At 43.6% G+C, this 16,579-nt stretch overlaps 1 protein-coding gene and 3 non-coding genes across 8 annotated transcripts in view; all 4 read left to right on the forward strand.

The window, feature by feature from the left end:
* TEX14 (testis expressed 14, intercellular bridge forming factor) overlaps positions 1 to 16,579 on the forward strand; it is a 151,014-nt gene that overhangs the window by 50,435 nt on the left and 84,000 nt on the right. The gene's annotated exons all lie outside the window — the stretch shown is intronic.
* On the forward strand, positions 3,983 to 4,199 carry LOC122424749. The gene has a single exon (XR_006264520.1). It is a non-coding gene; the product is annotated as a small nucleolar RNA U3 (small nucleolar RNA).
* On the forward strand, positions 8,262 to 8,475 carry LOC122424730. Its single transcript, XR_006264503.1, has one exon. It is a non-coding gene; the product is annotated as a small nucleolar RNA U3 (small nucleolar RNA).
* LOC122424742 lies at positions 10,473 to 10,687 on the forward strand. The gene has a single exon (XR_006264515.1). It is a non-coding gene; the product is annotated as a small nucleolar RNA U3 (small nucleolar RNA).

The raw sequence follows: 16,579 nt of genomic DNA on the forward strand, positions 1-16,579 counted from the left end.
CCTCTCAGGAGATGGGGAGAGAGAACTGACAGAGTGTCCTTGAGGACAGCAGAAGGAGAAAAATTGTTTCCTGATTGTATCCTACTTAGTTCGTCCCATTCAGAAGACCAGATACTATAGATTATGAGTTCTAAAACCCAATGGATGAAGTTCCAGAACCTCAGCCCAGACCTTATTCATTTTTTTTTAAGAAGTTTTTTTTGTGTGTGTGGACCACTTTAAAAATCTTTATTGAATTTGTTATATATTGCTTCTGTTTTGTGTTTTGGTTTTTTTGCCCACAAGGCAGGCATATGGGATTGTAGCTCCCTGACCAAGGATCAAACCCACACCTCCTGCATCAGAAGACAGAGTCTCAACCACTCACCGCCAAGGAAGCCCCTCATTCCTCAGGTTTTTAATTCTATGTATAGTAATTGAGCCTTGGGATTAGAGCAGCCAAGAAAAGATGTACAGGCCTGGTTTCCATGAATATAATCCAGCAGGAGACAGAGACATGAGGTAGTAATTGAAGTCTTGAGACGGGCAGGGGGTGAAGGAAGCACACAAGTGTATCTCAGCCTCCTGTCTGGGAGGTAGTCAAAAGAAAATTCTTAGAGAAAGTGATATTTAGGCTCAGACCCTAAAGAAGAAAAGTTGAGGCTGATTCATATCAATGTATGGCAAAAACCACTAAAAATATATAAAATAAAATAAAATCCCTTGGAATTTAAAAAAAAAGAAAAGTTGAAGTGAGAGAAGTAAAAGGTAAAGGTTGGAAGCAAGGGAGGATTACAGTGATGCAGAGCTCAGAGGATGGAAAAGTGTGTGGATGATTTGAGCTAGAGAAGAAGGCAAAGTGGAGGGAGAAAGTGGCACAGGATGAAGTTGTCAAGGTAAGCTGCAGCTTGATGAGACTTCATAGGCTGTTGGAAGGATTTCGGTAACAGGTGCATCCGTATTTAGGATTGTTACATCTTCCTGGTGAATTGACCCTATTATCATTATGAGATGTCTCTCCTTATCTCTGGTAATATTTGTTGTCTTGAAGTCTAATTTTTCTGATATTAATACAGCCACTTCAAGCTCTTTATGCTTACAGCTTATAAAATATCTTTATAGAGTTAAAATATGTTTTCTGTAGAGTGCATTGAGTTGAAACTTGTATTTTAAAATGCATCTGATACTCTCTGCCTTTTAATTGGAGTGTTTAATCCATTAACATTTAATGTAATTATCGATATGGTTTATTACAAAGAACACAATTCAGGAACAGCCAGATGGAAGAAATGCATAGGGCAAGGCATGGTGTGTGTGTGTGTGTGTGTGTGTGTGTGTGTGTATGAGTGAGTGCTTGGAGCTTCCGTGCCCTCTTTGAGTATACCACCCTTCCAGCACTTCAATTTGTTTACCAACCTGGAAGTTCTCCAAACATAATCAGTTAGGGTTTTATGAAGGTTTCATTATTCAGGCATGATTGATTCAGCCGTTGGTGATCTCAGTCTCCAGCTCCTCTCTCCTGCTGGAGGTGGGACAAGATTTGAAGTGGAGGGCTGTGCAGAGCTGAAAATCATGGTCTTTCTCATGACGAGCCCCATACTGAAGCTGTCTCAGAACCCCTCAGCCAAGAGTCATTTCAGCAGCATACCAAAGACACTTGTCATTCCTAATACTAAGGACATTTCAAGGATTTTAGGAGCTCTTGTGCCAAGTACCTGAGAGTAGATTTCTATTTGTAAACAATTGCTCTGGCTGCAGAAGGCTGTGACGTATTTAAGCGGAGGGAAAAAAGAGTAGGATGTGGCTCCCCTGGTGACCCAGTGGTAAAGAATCCGCCTGCCAATGCAGGAGACCCAGGTTCAGTCCTTGATCCGGGAAGATTCCACATGCTGCAGAGCAACTAAGACTGTGCACCACAACTGTTGAGCCTGTGCTCTAGAGGCTGGGAGCCACAATTACTAAGCCTGTGTGCCCTAGAGCCCGTGTTCCACAACAAGAGAAGCCACTGCAATGAGAAGCTTGCACACCACAACGAAGAGTAGCTCCTATTTGCCATGACTAGAAGAAAGCCCGCGCAGCACATAAGACCCAGCACGGCCAAAAACAAACAATAAATACATAAATGAATAAATAAGATTAAAAAAAAGAAAATAGTAGGATGACTTGTTTTTGGTTTGAGCAACTGGGTTGAATGTGGTATCACTGCCTGAAAGAGGAATAGGTTTGGGAAGAAAGCTATTGGAAGTCAGTCTGGGCCACCTGAGTTAGACACCTGTGATTTAGACAAGTGGCGTGTCAAATGGAAATGGAGTATATGAGCCCACAGCCCAGAATAGACCTGACTGCAAATCCATGCTGAAACCAAGGATGATCTAGAGAAGAGGGCCAAGAACCCTGCTGGTAGGAACCTCACTCTCTTATAGACAGATTGCCCTTATTGGAGCAGGAGTAGAGAAAAAGGGAGGGGAAAACCAGGTGGTTTGCAATAGTTATGTCAGTAATCAGGTTGAGGGAAAGAATGATAGATTCATTGATTCATCATTCATTCAGTAGTATGCATTTGCTGGGCAGCTACAGTGGCTGACAACCTGCAGGAGATGCAGAGATAAATATGACCTGGTTCCTGCTTTTAAAGACCTCACAGTTGAGTAGAGGAAAATGAATGCATTTATCACCCAGTGAGCTATGTACACAGAGAACAGTGTGGTCACTGGTAGCTGGGAAGCTGAAGAGAGGCATCCAGAGAGATAAGAACTGAGAATCTGCTCGAAGGAGGCCAAGATTGGCATGGATGGCGAGGAGTCCCCAGAAAGGTTGGGGGAAAGGAGAACGGATATGGAAGGGCTGAGACCAGAGACAAGGGGCTCTTGTGTGAAAGTGACTGAAAGGGACCTTATAACTCTTTAAGACGTAAGGAACTGCTCAGCTAGAGGTGGTAGGATGAGATGAAATGATAGTCACCTTATTCATGTTACTGTGATGCAATGAAAAATGTGGTTGAGTCAGAAAACCACGGACTGCATGTTCACAGAGCACTGTGCTTTCTGGCATGCTGGAAGACCCCGGGCAGAAACGTCTTTACAACAGGAAGTTACGAGACGAAAACCGTTACACAGCATCGTATGTAAGGTGTGTTCTTGGAGGAGAAGCTGGGACTAACTTTTGCCACAAGTAAATGGGTCGGCTTCCTCTGAGATGTGGAAGCCAGGAAGATCAGTCATTCACGACCAAAGGTTTAGATATGGAGTATGTAATGCTTTCTTAGAGAAATGAACTTGACTGGAGCTCAGACCGCCTGATGAAGACACCGTGGCTTTCCAGAAAGAACCGGGCTTGATCAAGTGCCACATGTACCTAGTAGCACCTGTGGTTCCCTTGAGGAGCTTTGTGACAGGTGCTGCAGCCAGCATGTGTGAGAATGGGGACATAACCGCACCCTTTCGCTTTAGAGGAGGAAGTGAGAGCATGGGCTAAAATGCCCATCGTGGAGAAGACGTTCATAAACCACCATGGGTGCCTTTGTTATTATGCGGGATTAGACTAGTTCTCTGTGTCTTTTTTCCTCCCTCCTCGCCCCCACCTCTCTTTCAAGACAAAGGAAACCTGGCCTCTCCAAGCAGGGGGACTTCAGCAAGCAGAGGCCGTCCACGCGGACCCGTGGCAGGAAGCTTGTGCTCGTCCCGCAGAAGGGCGCGGCGACCCTGCCTGGGTGCGGGGCTCCGGATGCGGTGGCTGGGGCGACGGCAGCCTGGAGCAGGAGTCGGATGCGGCCGCCTGTGATTGGGTGCCAGGAAGCCGTATGCTAATGAGGCTTACTGCAGCTTTGGAGAGTTTCTGGGCTATTTCCGGGCGAATATGGTATTTTGAAGTTTGCCGTTTTACCAAGTTACGGGATGCAATATGGAAAATGTTTGTGAGGAGTCGAGGGGAGCAACACAAATGTGGCCGTCAGTAAAAAGTGAGCGGCTCCCGCGGACCCAGCAGCGGCTGGCGGCTGGAGGCTAAGACTATACTTTCAGGGATCATTTCTATAGTTCGTTTCTAGATGAAGCTTCTCTGATCGTGTAGAGCACCCGAAACCACGAGGAAGAGACGCAGCGTTTTCTCCTGAGCGTGAAGTTGGCTTTTGGTGCTGTTTGTGCAGCTGCCACGGGTCGTTGATGATCGTTCTTCTCTCCTGTTTTGGGAGAGTGAGAGGGAGAAAACGCCGTCTGAGTGGCTTTGTTTCCTATTTGATGTTCAGAAAAGTGAGATTTTTGCAGATATAGTGAGAGCTTTGATACCCTGTAATGTTTAAAGTAAGAGTAGTTCTCTACGCCGCTAAGTTTGGGTCGATTCTAGGAGCTGAGGAACTGCGAAGTCAGATGTGACTCACCCGCTGAACTGACTGCCATAACCCCAGGAGAGGTTTTGAGGTTAAAGCAATTCTATGTTTTAAGAGGTTTCCCTAGGTTGTGTCTGTGTGGAGTTCTCAAAGGCCACAAGAAGGCAGGTTTTCTTCCAGAATGTGAAGTCAGCTCTTGACTTTTGCCTTTTTTTTCTTTTTTTGACTTTGCGTTTTGCCTTTGAGGACTGTTTTTTCCCCCTGGAGGAGTAAGAGGCAGGGAGCACCATCTGTGATTTTTCCAATGAAAATGAGGGGGAAATTTCTCTGATGTAGTTTTGAGTTTTTGTTTTCTGATTGGGTTTACAGATCATGAGCTCTTTAACATATGAGGTGTGGCCCAAGGTTATTAAGGGTTTCCCTCACAGCTCAACTGGTAAAGAATCCGCCTGCAATGCAGGAGATATCACTTTGATATCCGATTCCTGGGCCGGGAAGATCTGCTGGAGAAGGGATAGGCTACCCACTCAAGTGTTTCGGACTGTGTAATCCATGGGGTCGCAAAGAGTCAGACAGGATTGACTTTCCCTTTCAAGGGTTTTAAAACAAAGCTACTTTCCTTTATGTACTGTCCTGTCAATCAAGTCACTGTTCTGAACATGTAGGCAGACATCACTTCCTGTGCTCTATAGTGATTTCTTTCTCTGTATCTCAGTCGAAGCAAAGGAAATAGAATACGTGTAGGCTTAGGATTTATAGGACTTTAGCCCAGAGGAGGAATGAAAGAAAGCAGAATTTGGCTGAAGCATGGTGGACAGAAAACTAATGGCAGCTATTGAAGGAGAGTGACCGCATCTGCCGTGCATTTTAAGGCCACTCCAAAAGCTCTGTGGCAGTTATACTTTTGGGAAACAGTGGAAACAGTGTCAGACTTTAGTTTTTTGGGCTCCAAAATCACTGCAGATGGTGACTGCAGCCATGAAATTAAAAGATGCTTACTCCTTGGAAGGAAAGTTATGACCAACCTAGATAGCATATTAAAAAGCAGAGACATTACTTTGCCAACAAAGGTCCATCTGGTCAAGGCTATGGTTTTTCCAGTAGTCATGTACGGATGTGAGAGTTGGACTGTAAAGAAAGCTGAGTGCCGAAAAATTGATGCGTTTGAACTATGGTGTTGGAGAAGACTCTTGAGAGTCCCTTGAACTTCAGGGAGATCCAAACAGTCTGTCCTAAAGGAGATCAGTTCTGGGTGTTCATTGGAAGGACTGATGCTGAAGCTGAAACTCCAATACTTTGGCCACCTCATGCGAAGAGTTGACTCATTGGAAAATACCCTGATGCCGGGAGGGATTGGGGGCAGGAGGAGAAGGGGACGACAGAGGATGAGATGGCTGGATGGCATCACCGACTCGATGGGCATGGGTTTGGGTAGACTCCGGGAGTTGGTGATGGACAGGGAGGCCTGGCGTGCTGCGATTCATGGGGTCGCAAAGAGTCGGACATGACTGAACAACTGGACTGAACTGAACTGAGTTGGCACAGAGGAACCTGGCGGGCTACAGTCCATGGAGTCACAAAGAGTAAGACATGATTTAGTGCCTAAACAACAGCAAGAGGGGGCAAGTGTGAGGGCCAGTTAGGTACCTGCCACATTCATCTACCTGGGAGAAGCCGAAGTGATAATAAAGAGGAGATCTGTGAGATACTTAAGTGGTAAAGTTGAAGGGAATTTGTTGACAAAATTCAACTAACAAGAAGAGGGGGAAAAATGGGAGTTTTATTTGAGCCCATCTGAGGATTAACCTGAGACTCTCAGAAAGCTGTTAGAAGTCAAAGACAGTCATATACATTTTCCAAAGAATTGTACATCAAAATGACATACTGATATTTTACATAAAGTTCACCAAGGAACCAGGTAGTCCCGGTGAACTTGTACAAAGTAAGCAGCAAGTCACCATGCCCTTCTCCAGAGGTGAGAAAGAATGATATTCTTTTAAGAAATCCCATTGCTAATGTCAAAAGAAAGGAAAAAGAAAAAATTATGGTTGAACAGCACTCCCATCTTTGAGGGACTCTGATTAACATGTAATGATGCACACTGCATTTGACGCAGTAAGCCCAAACACACAGAATTTTAGGTTTAATTTTTTCATGTTCTGCTTTGAAATATAAAACATAAATTTTATTTCATCAGGATCACTGAAGACATGAGTGAGGGGAGCTGTCAAGGATAACTGTTGGGTCTTCTGACTTGATCAAATGTGTGGATGATGATTCCTTGTGTTAATGGGGGAAATGGAGGAGGAACTGAATTAGGTAGAGCAATAGGGTGGGCAGTGATGACAGAGTTCAGTTAGGGCAGATTTAGGAGAAATTTCTGACCTTCAGCAAATGAATGGAAAAGGAATTAGAACTCCCACAGCAGACCCTGAAGAAGCAGACTCCCCAGGCCTTGGCCTTATCTAGAAAATCCTCAGACACCGACCTGTCTGCACCTCCTCTCCTCCTCCTCCCCTGTGTTCTCTAGCTGTCTTCCAGTTGCTGGAACACACAACCTTGCTCCTTTCTTTGGGACATTGTGTTCATTGTTTTCTCCACTTAAATGCAGCCTCCAAAGAGAGGCCTTCCCTGAGCACCCAAATCTGAAGTGGCCGTCAAATCCCTCTCTGTTTGAACTCTTATCCTCTGCATGCATCATCATCTCATCCTCTCAGGTAATTGTTGTCATCTCTCTCCCCTACTAGAGTGTAAGTTTTTTGTGAGAGTGAGGACCTCTGTTTGCCCAGTACCTGGAGTAATCTTTAGCACGTAGAAAGCAGAGCTGGGTGACACCTACCAGCTCTGCTATTAACGGACCTCAACAAGTTAATCTTTCTGTACCTCAGTCCCCCTGTCTGTAAAAATGGGATGATATTTGTATAATCACTTAAAATGATGACTGGTGGCTGGCAAGCTGGTGCAAATACTAGGTAGCATTTTTATAGTTTCACTGTTTCTAATTGGGATGCTGGAGAAGACTCTTGAGAGTCCCTTAAACTGCAAAGAGACCAAACCAGTCAATCCTAAAGGAAATCATCCCTGAATATTCATTGGAAGGACTGATGCTGAAGCTCGAATATTTTGGCCACCTGATGCGAAGAGCCAACTCATTGGAAAGACCCTGATGCTGGGAAAGATTGAAGGCAGGAGGAGAAGGAGGTGACAGGAGGAAATGGTTGGATGGCATCACTGACCCAATGGACAAGAGTTTGAGCAAACTCGGAGAGAAAGTGAAGGACAGGGAAGCGCGAGGCACTGCAGTCCATGGGGTCACAAAGTGTCAGACACGACTTAACGGTAACAGTTTCATAGTTAGCACTCATTATTTGCAGAGGGAAGAATGTCATCGCAGCAACCAGCTTTGTTTTAAAAACTGATGAAGTGTGAACTGGTAGTGCAATCAGATGGTAAAAACCCAAAAGGTTCTGTTTTCTAGCTCTGATTCTCACCCACCCAGCCCCCGTCTCTGCCTTAGTCATGGTCACCTCTTCTGAGAGTTTGAAAGTAACTTCTTGGACAGGCTTGAATGCAGCCACTAAGATCGAGTAATCAGTGGAATCAACTAGGTTCTCAGGAACAAAGGCAGAGACCCGCCCTTTCCTGTACAGCTTTCAGGGGCGGGGCGGCTTTAGTCAATCTGCAGCGAATGCCCCCTGGGCTTTAATGACTGGGGTTGTGATTGGCTGTCACTCTGTATTATGTAAATTAAGTTTAATTTTGAAAAACTTAAGTTACATTTTCAGCGAAAATAGTCAAATGAGTTGATAAGTGACCGCATTTGAAAACTGTATTGCAAGAGCTCTTTCTGTTTTTTCCCAGTAGAAGGGAAAATGGCGAAGTGGTGGGGAAACTGCCTTGCCCTCAGCGAAAAGTGCACAGCTAGCACGGACCCAGCAGCGGCTGGGGGATGGAGGTTAAGACTATACTTTCAGGGATCATTTCTATAGTTTGTTACTAGAGAAGTTTCTCTGATTGTGTAGAGCACCCGAAACCATGAGGAGGAGGTGCAGTGTTCTCTCCTGAGCGTGAAGCCGGTCTTTGGTGTTGCTTTTGCAGCTGCTATTGGCCATTGATGATCGTTCTTCTCTTCCTTTGGGAGAGTAAGAGGGAGAGGACACCATCTGAGTGGTTTCGCTTGTAATTGATGTCTTTCTAAAAAGAGTGAGTCATTTATAATGCTTGTTATTCTGTTTATCCATTTTAGTCCTGTGTCTTATGCTTTATGTAAGATGTACCTTATTGCCAGTGGCAATAAAAGGTTTGTTTACCTTTTATAGCTTTGTGTGTGCGCTAAGTCGTTGAAATCCTATTTGTGTCATGAGAGCTGTATGACAGGTTTTTCTCTATCAGGGGTTTCCTAGGCAAACACACTAGAGTGTTTTGCCATCTTCTTTTGCAGGGCATTTTGAACCTGTGTCTCTTTGGTCTTTACCATTATCACCATTACTATCGCTATTATTAGTCAATTTTACTCTCATTGCTATTAAATCTATGTAGTTATTCCATGAGTTTCTCTTTATGGATCTATAGTGTCCAAGCTTTCATTGAAAGCCTAAATTAGTTCTTGGCTCTCTTTAAATATTGGGAGCTGTGAGAGGAGCAGTATATGCTCTGGAATATTCCTTGGTCTGTTATTTACTAGTTGCAGGGTCCTGGGAAGTTCCTTGACCCCAATCTGTCTCTCTATGTAAATGTAATACTAATATCATCAACACATAGAGCTGTCATTAAGGGTGAAATTAGGTAAAGCAAGGACAGTAGGTGAGCACTTCTTTCCCCCATTGTGAGAATGCTCCTCCTTTAAATGAGAAATCCCTCTTTCTCGTCTTTGCTGTAGCAGCAACATCCATTGAGTTGTTCAGGTGCAAACCAACATGTCAGTCTTTGAAACCTCTTTCCCTGACACCCCACCCCTCCTTCTGCAGCAAGGAGTCCCATCCTACCAACTGAATTTCCAAAGCAGCCCCTGTTTCTCCTTCTTCCTTGCAAGCCACCATGATCTCTCCTTCAGACACCTTGTTTGCAGTGGCCTCAGAACTGGTCTTCACAGCTTCCAACCTCTCAATGGCTTCCCTCACACTTAGAATCCAGACTCCCCGGGAGCTGGACTTGCCTAGAAAATCCTCAGACACTGGCCTGCCTGCTCCTCCTGCTCCCCTGTGTTCTCTAGCTGTCTTCCAGTCGCTGGAACACACAACCTTGCTCCTTTCTTTGGGACATTGTATTCATTGTTTTCTCCACTTAAATGCAGCCTCCAAAGAGAGGCCTTCCCTGAGCACCCAAATCTGAAGTGGCCGTCAAATCCCTCTCTGTTTGAACTCTTATCATCCTCTGCATGCCTCATCATCTCATCCTCTTGGGTAATTGTTGTCATCTCTCTCCCCTGCCAGGGTGTAAGCTTTTTGTGAGAGTGAGGACCTCTGTTTGCCCAGTACCTAGAGTAATCTTTAGCACGTAGAAAGCAGAGCTGGGTGACACCTACCAGCTCTGCTACTGACAGACCGCAGGCCAGTTACCTGCGGCCTTTCTGTGCCTTAGTTCCCCCATCCATAAAATGCAGCAGCCAGCTTTATTTTAAAAATTCAGAAAGTGTGAACAGGTAGTGCAATCCTATGGCAAAACCCCCAAAGGTTCTGTTTTCCAGCGCTGGTTGTCAGCCACCCGGTCCCCGTCTCTGCCTCAGTCGTGGGGACCTCTTCTGAGAGTTTGAAAGTCTAACTTCTTGGACAGGCTTGAATGCAGCCGCTAAGATCGAGTAATCAGTGGGATCAGCTAGGTTCTCAGGAGCAAAGGCAGAGACCCGCCCTTTCCTGTACAGCTTTCAGGGGCGGGGCGGCTTCAGTTAATCTGTGCAGCAATGCCCCCTGGGCTTTAATGACTGGGGTTGTGATTGGCTGTCACTCTGTATTATGTAAATTAAGTTTAATTTTGAAAAACTTAAGTTACATTTTCAGCGAAAATAGTCAAATGAGTTGATAAGTGACCGCATTTGAAAACTGTATTGCAAGAGCTCTTTCTGTTTTTTCCCAGTAGAAGGGAAAATGGCGAAGTGGTGGGGAAACTGCCTTGCCCTCAGCGAAAAGTGCACAGCTAGCACGGACCCAGCAGCGGCTGGGGGATGGAGGTTAAGACTATACTTTCAGGGATCATTTCTATAGTTTGTTACTAGAGAAGTTTCTCTGATTGTGTAGAGCACCCGAAACCATGAGGAGGAGGTGCAGTGTTCTCTCCTGAGCGTGAAGCCGGTCTTTGGTGTTGCTTTTGCAGCTGCTATTGGCCATTGATGATCGTTCTTCTACTTCCTTTGGGAGAGTAAGAGGGAGGGAACACCATCTGAGTGGTCTTGTTTATAATTGGTTTGCCAAAAGTAGTGTAGCATCACTTTTGTGTGTAATAAAACTAGGTTTGTTAATTTTGGTTTTAAATGCTTTCTTATTACTAGTTAGTTTTATTCCCTTGTGTTGTTGGTAAAGGGTGTTTGCTATGACCAGTGTGTTCTCTTGGCAGAATTCTATTAACCTCTGGCCTCTGTGAAAGTGAAGTCGCTGAGTCATGTCCAACTCTTTGCGACCCCATGTAGCCTTCCAGGCTTCTCTGTCCATGGGATTTTCCAGGCAAGTACTGGAGTGGGTTGCCATTTCTTTCTCCAGGGGGATCTTCCTGACCCAGGGATCAAACCCGAGTCTCCTGCATTGTAGACAGATGCTTTTATCATCTGAGCCATCAGGGACGACCTCTGTAAATTTGCTTGTTAACTCCAGGTGTTTCTTCTCTTCCTACTTTAGCATTCCAGTCCTCTATAATGAAAAGGACATCCTTTTTGCGTGTTAATTCTTGTAGACTTCATAGAAGAATTTGAAAACTTCAGCTTCTTCAGTATTACTAGTTGGGGCATCAACTTGAATGGTTTGCCTTGGGAATGAACAGAGATCATTCTGTCGTTTTTGAGATTGCATCCAAGTACTGCATTTCAGACTCTTTTTGTTGATTATGATGGCTGCTCCATTTCTTCTAAGGGATTCTTGCCCGTAGTAGTAGATATAATGATCATCTGAGTTAAATTCCCCCATTCCAGTCCATTTTATTTTGCTGATTTGCAGAAGATAGTAAGAAGAGGTGGCAAGAATACACAGAAGAACTGTACAAAAATAATCTTCACAACCTAGATGATCATGATGGTGTGATCACTCACCTAGAGCCAGACATCCTGGAATGTGAAGTCAAGGAAGCATCACTTCGAACAAAGCCAGTGGAGGTGATGGGATTCCAGTTGAGCTATTTCAAATCCTGGAAGATGATGCTGTGAAAGTGCTGCACTCAATATGCCAGCAAATTTGGAGAACTCAGCAGTGGCCACAGGACTGGAAAAGGTCAGTTTTCATTCCACTCCCAAAGAAAGGTAATGCCAAAGAATGCTCAGACTATCGCACAATTGCACTCATCTCAGACGCTAGCAAAGTAATGCTCAAAATTCTCCAAGCCAGGCTTCAACAGTTAAGTGAACTGTGAACTTCCAGATGTTCAAGCTGGTTTTAGAAAAGGCAGAGGAACCAGAGATCAAATTGCCAATATCCGCTGGATCATCAAAAAAGCAAGAGAGTTCCAGAAAAACATCTATTTCTGCTTTATTAACTATGCCAAAGCCTTTGACTGTGTGGATCACAATAAACTGTGGAAAATTCTGAAAGAGATGGGAATGCCAGCCCACCTGACCTGCCTCTTGAGAAACCTGTATGCAGGTCAGGAAGCAACAGTTAGAACTGGACATGGAAAAACAGACTGGTTCCAAATAGGAAAAGGAGTATGTCAAGACAGTATATTGTCATTCTGCTTATTTAACTTATATACAGAATACATAATGAGAAATGCTGGGCTGGCTGAAGCACAAGCTGGAATCAAGATTGCTAGGAGAAATATCAATAACCTCAGATATGCAGATGACACCACCCTTGTGGCAGAAAGTAAAGAAGAACTAAGAGCCTCTTGATGAAAGTGAAAGAGGAAAGTGAAAAAGCTGGCTTAAAACTCAACATTCAGAAAACAAAGATCATGGCATCCAGTCCCATCTCTTCATGGCAAATAGATGGAGAAACAGTGGAAACAGTGGCAGACTTTATTTTTTGGGCTCCTAAATCACTGCAGATGGTGACTGTAGCCATGAAATTAAAAGACGCTTGTTCCTTGGAAGAAAAGTTATGACCAACTTAGCATATTAAAAAGCAGAGACATTACTTTGCCAACAAAGGTCTGCCTAGTCAAGGCTATGGGTTTTCCAGTAGTCACGGTAGTACTTTCCCTTCTCCAGGGGATGTTCCCAACCCAGGGATCGAGCCCAGGTCTCCCGAGTTGCAGGGAGATTCTTTACTAGCTGAGCCACAAGGGAAGCCCAAGAATACTTGAGTGGGTAGCCTATCCCTTCTCCAGGGGATCTTCTCAACCCAGGAATCGAACCAGGGTCTCCTGCACTGCAGGCGGATTCTTTACCACTGAGCTATCAGGGAAGCCGAAGTGATGGGACCAGATGGTGTAATCTTAGTTTTTTGAATGTTGAGGTTTTTTTTTTTGTTTTTGTTTTTTTTTTTTGAATGTTGAGTTTTAAGCCAAGTTTTTCACTCTCATTCTTTCACTTTCATCAGGAGGCTCTTTAGTTCTTTTTCGCTTTCTGCCATAAGGGTGGTGTCATCTGCGTATCTGAGGTTATTGGTATTTTTTCCAGCAATCTTGATTCTAGCTTGTGCTTCATTCAGCCCGGCATTTCTCATGATGTACTCTTCATATAAGTTAAATAAGCAGGCTGACAATATACAGCCTTGACGTACTCCTTTCCCAATTTGGAACCAGTCTGTTGTTCCATGTCCTGTTCTAACTGTTGCTTCTTGACCTGCATACAGATTTCTCCAGGAGGCAGGTCAGGTGGTCTGGTATTCCCATCTCTTGAAGAATTTTCCACAGTTTGTGGTGATCCACACAGTCAAAGGCTTTGGCATAGTCAATAAAACACAAGTAGATATTTTTCTGGAACTCTCTTGCTTTTTACGATGATCCAACGGATGTTGGCAATTTGATCTCTGGTTCCTCTGCTTTTTCTAAATCCAGCTTGAACATCTAGAAGTTCACAGTTCATGTATTGTTGAAGCCTGGCTTGGAGAATTTTGAGCATTACTTTGCTGGAGTGTGAGAGGAGTACAATTGTGCAGTAGTTTGAGCATTCTTTGGCATTGCCTTTCTTAGGAATTTGAATGAAAAGTGACCTTTTCCAGTCCTGTGACCACTGCTGAGTTTTCCAAATTTGCTGCATATTGAGTGCAGCACTTCCACAGCATCATCTTAGAATTTTCAATAGCTAAGCTGAAATTCCATCACCTCCACTAGCTTTGTGCATACAATGCTTGCTAAGGCCTACTTGACTTTGCACTCCAGGATGTCTGGCTCTAGGTTAGTGATCACACCATCATGATTATCTGGGTCATTAAAATCTTCTTTGTATAGTTTTTCTGTGTATTTTTGCCACCTCTTTTTACTATCTTCTGCTTCTGTTAGGTCCATACCATTTCTGTCCTTTATTGTTCCCATCTTTGCATGAAATGTTCCCTTGGTATGTCTAATTTTCTTGAAAAGATCTCTAATCTTTCCCATTCTATTATTTTCCTCTATTTCTTTGCATTGATCACTGAGGAAGGCTTTCTTATCTCTCCTTGCTATTCTTTGGAACTCTGCCTTCAGATGGATATATCTTTCCTTTTCTCCTTTGCCTTTCACTTCTCTTCTTTTCTCAGCTGTTTGTAAGGCCTCCTCAAACAATCATTTTGCCTTTTTTGCATTTCTTTTTCTTGGGGATGGTCTTGATCACTGCCTCCTGTAGAATGTCATGAATCTCCACCCATAGATCTTCAAGCACTCTATCAAATTTTAATCACCTAAATCTATTTGTCACTTCCACTGTATAACTGCCTGTTGGTTTAACTAAATGCAGTTTAAAATACCCTCCACCCAAGTATCCTGTGTTTGCCTTTTTGAGTAAAGGCTTTTTGTGTTTTGCCTTTTCTGGGTACATTAGGCTAAGAACATGGCATAGGAATGGCTTCCTGGATAGCTAAGTGGGTAAAGAATCCCCCTGCAGGGCAAGAGATGCAGTGGACGTGAATTCAGTCCTTGGATCAGGAAGATCCCCTGCAGGAGAGCAAGGCAAGCCACAGCAGCTTTTTTTTTTACTCCAGTATTCTTGCCTGGAGAATCCAGCCCCCTGGCCAACGGATCCTGGTGGGCTACATTCAATAGGGTCACAAAGAGTCGGACACCGGACTAAGTGACTGAGGCATTTCCCACATATTGCAGGGAAATACATACACACCTGGGCTTTGATACTCAACTGGTTGACATAGAGGTCTTGTTATGAGTAATAGGATAGGAAGAGTTACAAGGAAAATGGATTCAAAGTAGCTTTAAACATAATTTTGTTTTAGGGCTTCCATTGGTGGCTCAGATGGTAAAGAATCCACCTGCAATGAGGGAGACCTGGGTTCGATCCCTGGGTTGGGAAGATCCCCTGGAGAAGGGAATGGCTACTCATTCTAGTATTCTGGCCTGGAGGATTCCATGGACAGAGAAGCCTCGCAGTCTATGGTCCATGAGGTTGCAGAGAGTCAGACACAGCTGAGGGACTTTCATTAGATGTTTTAAGATGGTTTGTTCTTTCTCCCCCTCAGTGTTATGACTTTTTCTTTTATTATTATGTTGGTTTAACTAAATGCAATTTAAAATCAGCCAGGAAAAAATAAACAGTCAATCTAAGATAGACTTCGCTGGCAGTTCAGTGGTTAAGGCTTGAAACTTCCACTGCAGGGGGCCTGGGTTCAGTCCCTGGTCAGGAAACTAAGATCCCACATGTCTCCAAGTGCAGCCAAAAAAATTTTTTTTTCAATCTTAAGAACGAAGTGGAAAATTTTATTTACGCCAACCTGAGGATTATAACCCACGAGACAGTCTCTCAGAAAGTTCTGAGAACTGTTCTGCTATTAGAGGTCAAAGCAAAGTTCTTCAGACAAAGGATTATACCTCAAATTAACACATTGACAGTTTATATAGTCCAGCAAGGTGAATTGTGGGTCGTCATGACCCCTTACAGGATTGAGAAAGGGACCCCTAACAAGTTACCTTACTGGTGCCAGGAGGAAATCAATTTTTTTTAGGGGGGAGGTACATAGGAATTCTTGTGTCAAAGGCAATCTATTAATGTATAATATAGATACATAATGCACACTAAAGGGGAGTGGTAGTGGCTCAAATGGCAGGGAAAATTTGGTACACTTTTCTTGTTCTGTCTTAAAAGTAATTTTTTTTCATCACCAATATGTACTGCTCATATCTACATTCAGGTGAGTAACCAGCAGAGGTTCTAAAAGTAAGAGTCAAATAAAAATTCAGGATTTTAGAAGGTTAAATTAAAAATGACAGTAATTAATAAATAACCTCATCCACAGATGCTTGGTGTCATATTTATAAGGTTAGAAAACTAATTTGATACATCCCAGCACACCTTGGTCTTATACGAGTCAGGAAGAAGTGTTAGTGTCTTTTAGAGACAGAAGATAAGAGCTTCAGATTAAGTATTGATTTGTAATAGGCTAAGAATGTGAAGTCTTAGTTCCTTAAAGAAAAAATAAAAACTCTTGAAGAGTATTCAGATTTTTAAAAGTTGTATATAAAATGGCATTTTGAAAATGCATTTATATGTTATTTCTGAAAAGAGAAGAATGTGGAAAAAATGCCACCATCAATAAAATGTGGGGGACTGCAGCAAGGTAAGGTGCTAGAGATACAGTGGTAAACAAGACCTGAATCTGTTACTGAACTCAGGTCTGGCAGCCGGCTGCTTGAAAATCAGTGCTCAAGAGGCAAGTGTTGGTAGATAATGGAGAACATTGCTTTTAATCAGAATGCGAGCCATCTGGGGAGAGGTTGGACTCACGTCCCTGAAAACCAGCTCCTAAGATTCTGCTGGGCCATGAAAGGTTTTAACAAGGAAAAGGGAAGTAATCTCAGTTAATCATTGGAGATACGGGGTCAGAGTCATCATCATCATCCCCCCTGCTTGCAGGCTTGTTGACTTCTTGTTATTTTTGTTTAGATGCTATCTTGTTTACACAGTTTGTTCCATACAGTTTGAAGATTACTGAAGGGGAAACTGGGGAAGGGATCTGGCCACCTGTTAATTACTTATTCTTCATTTCTACA

This window comes from Cervus canadensis, chromosome 1 (assembly GCF_019320065.1).
Source record: "Cervus canadensis isolate Bull #8, Minnesota chromosome 1, ASM1932006v1, whole genome shotgun sequence".
Taxonomy (NCBI): Eukaryota; Metazoa; Chordata; class Mammalia; order Artiodactyla; family Cervidae; genus Cervus; species Cervus canadensis.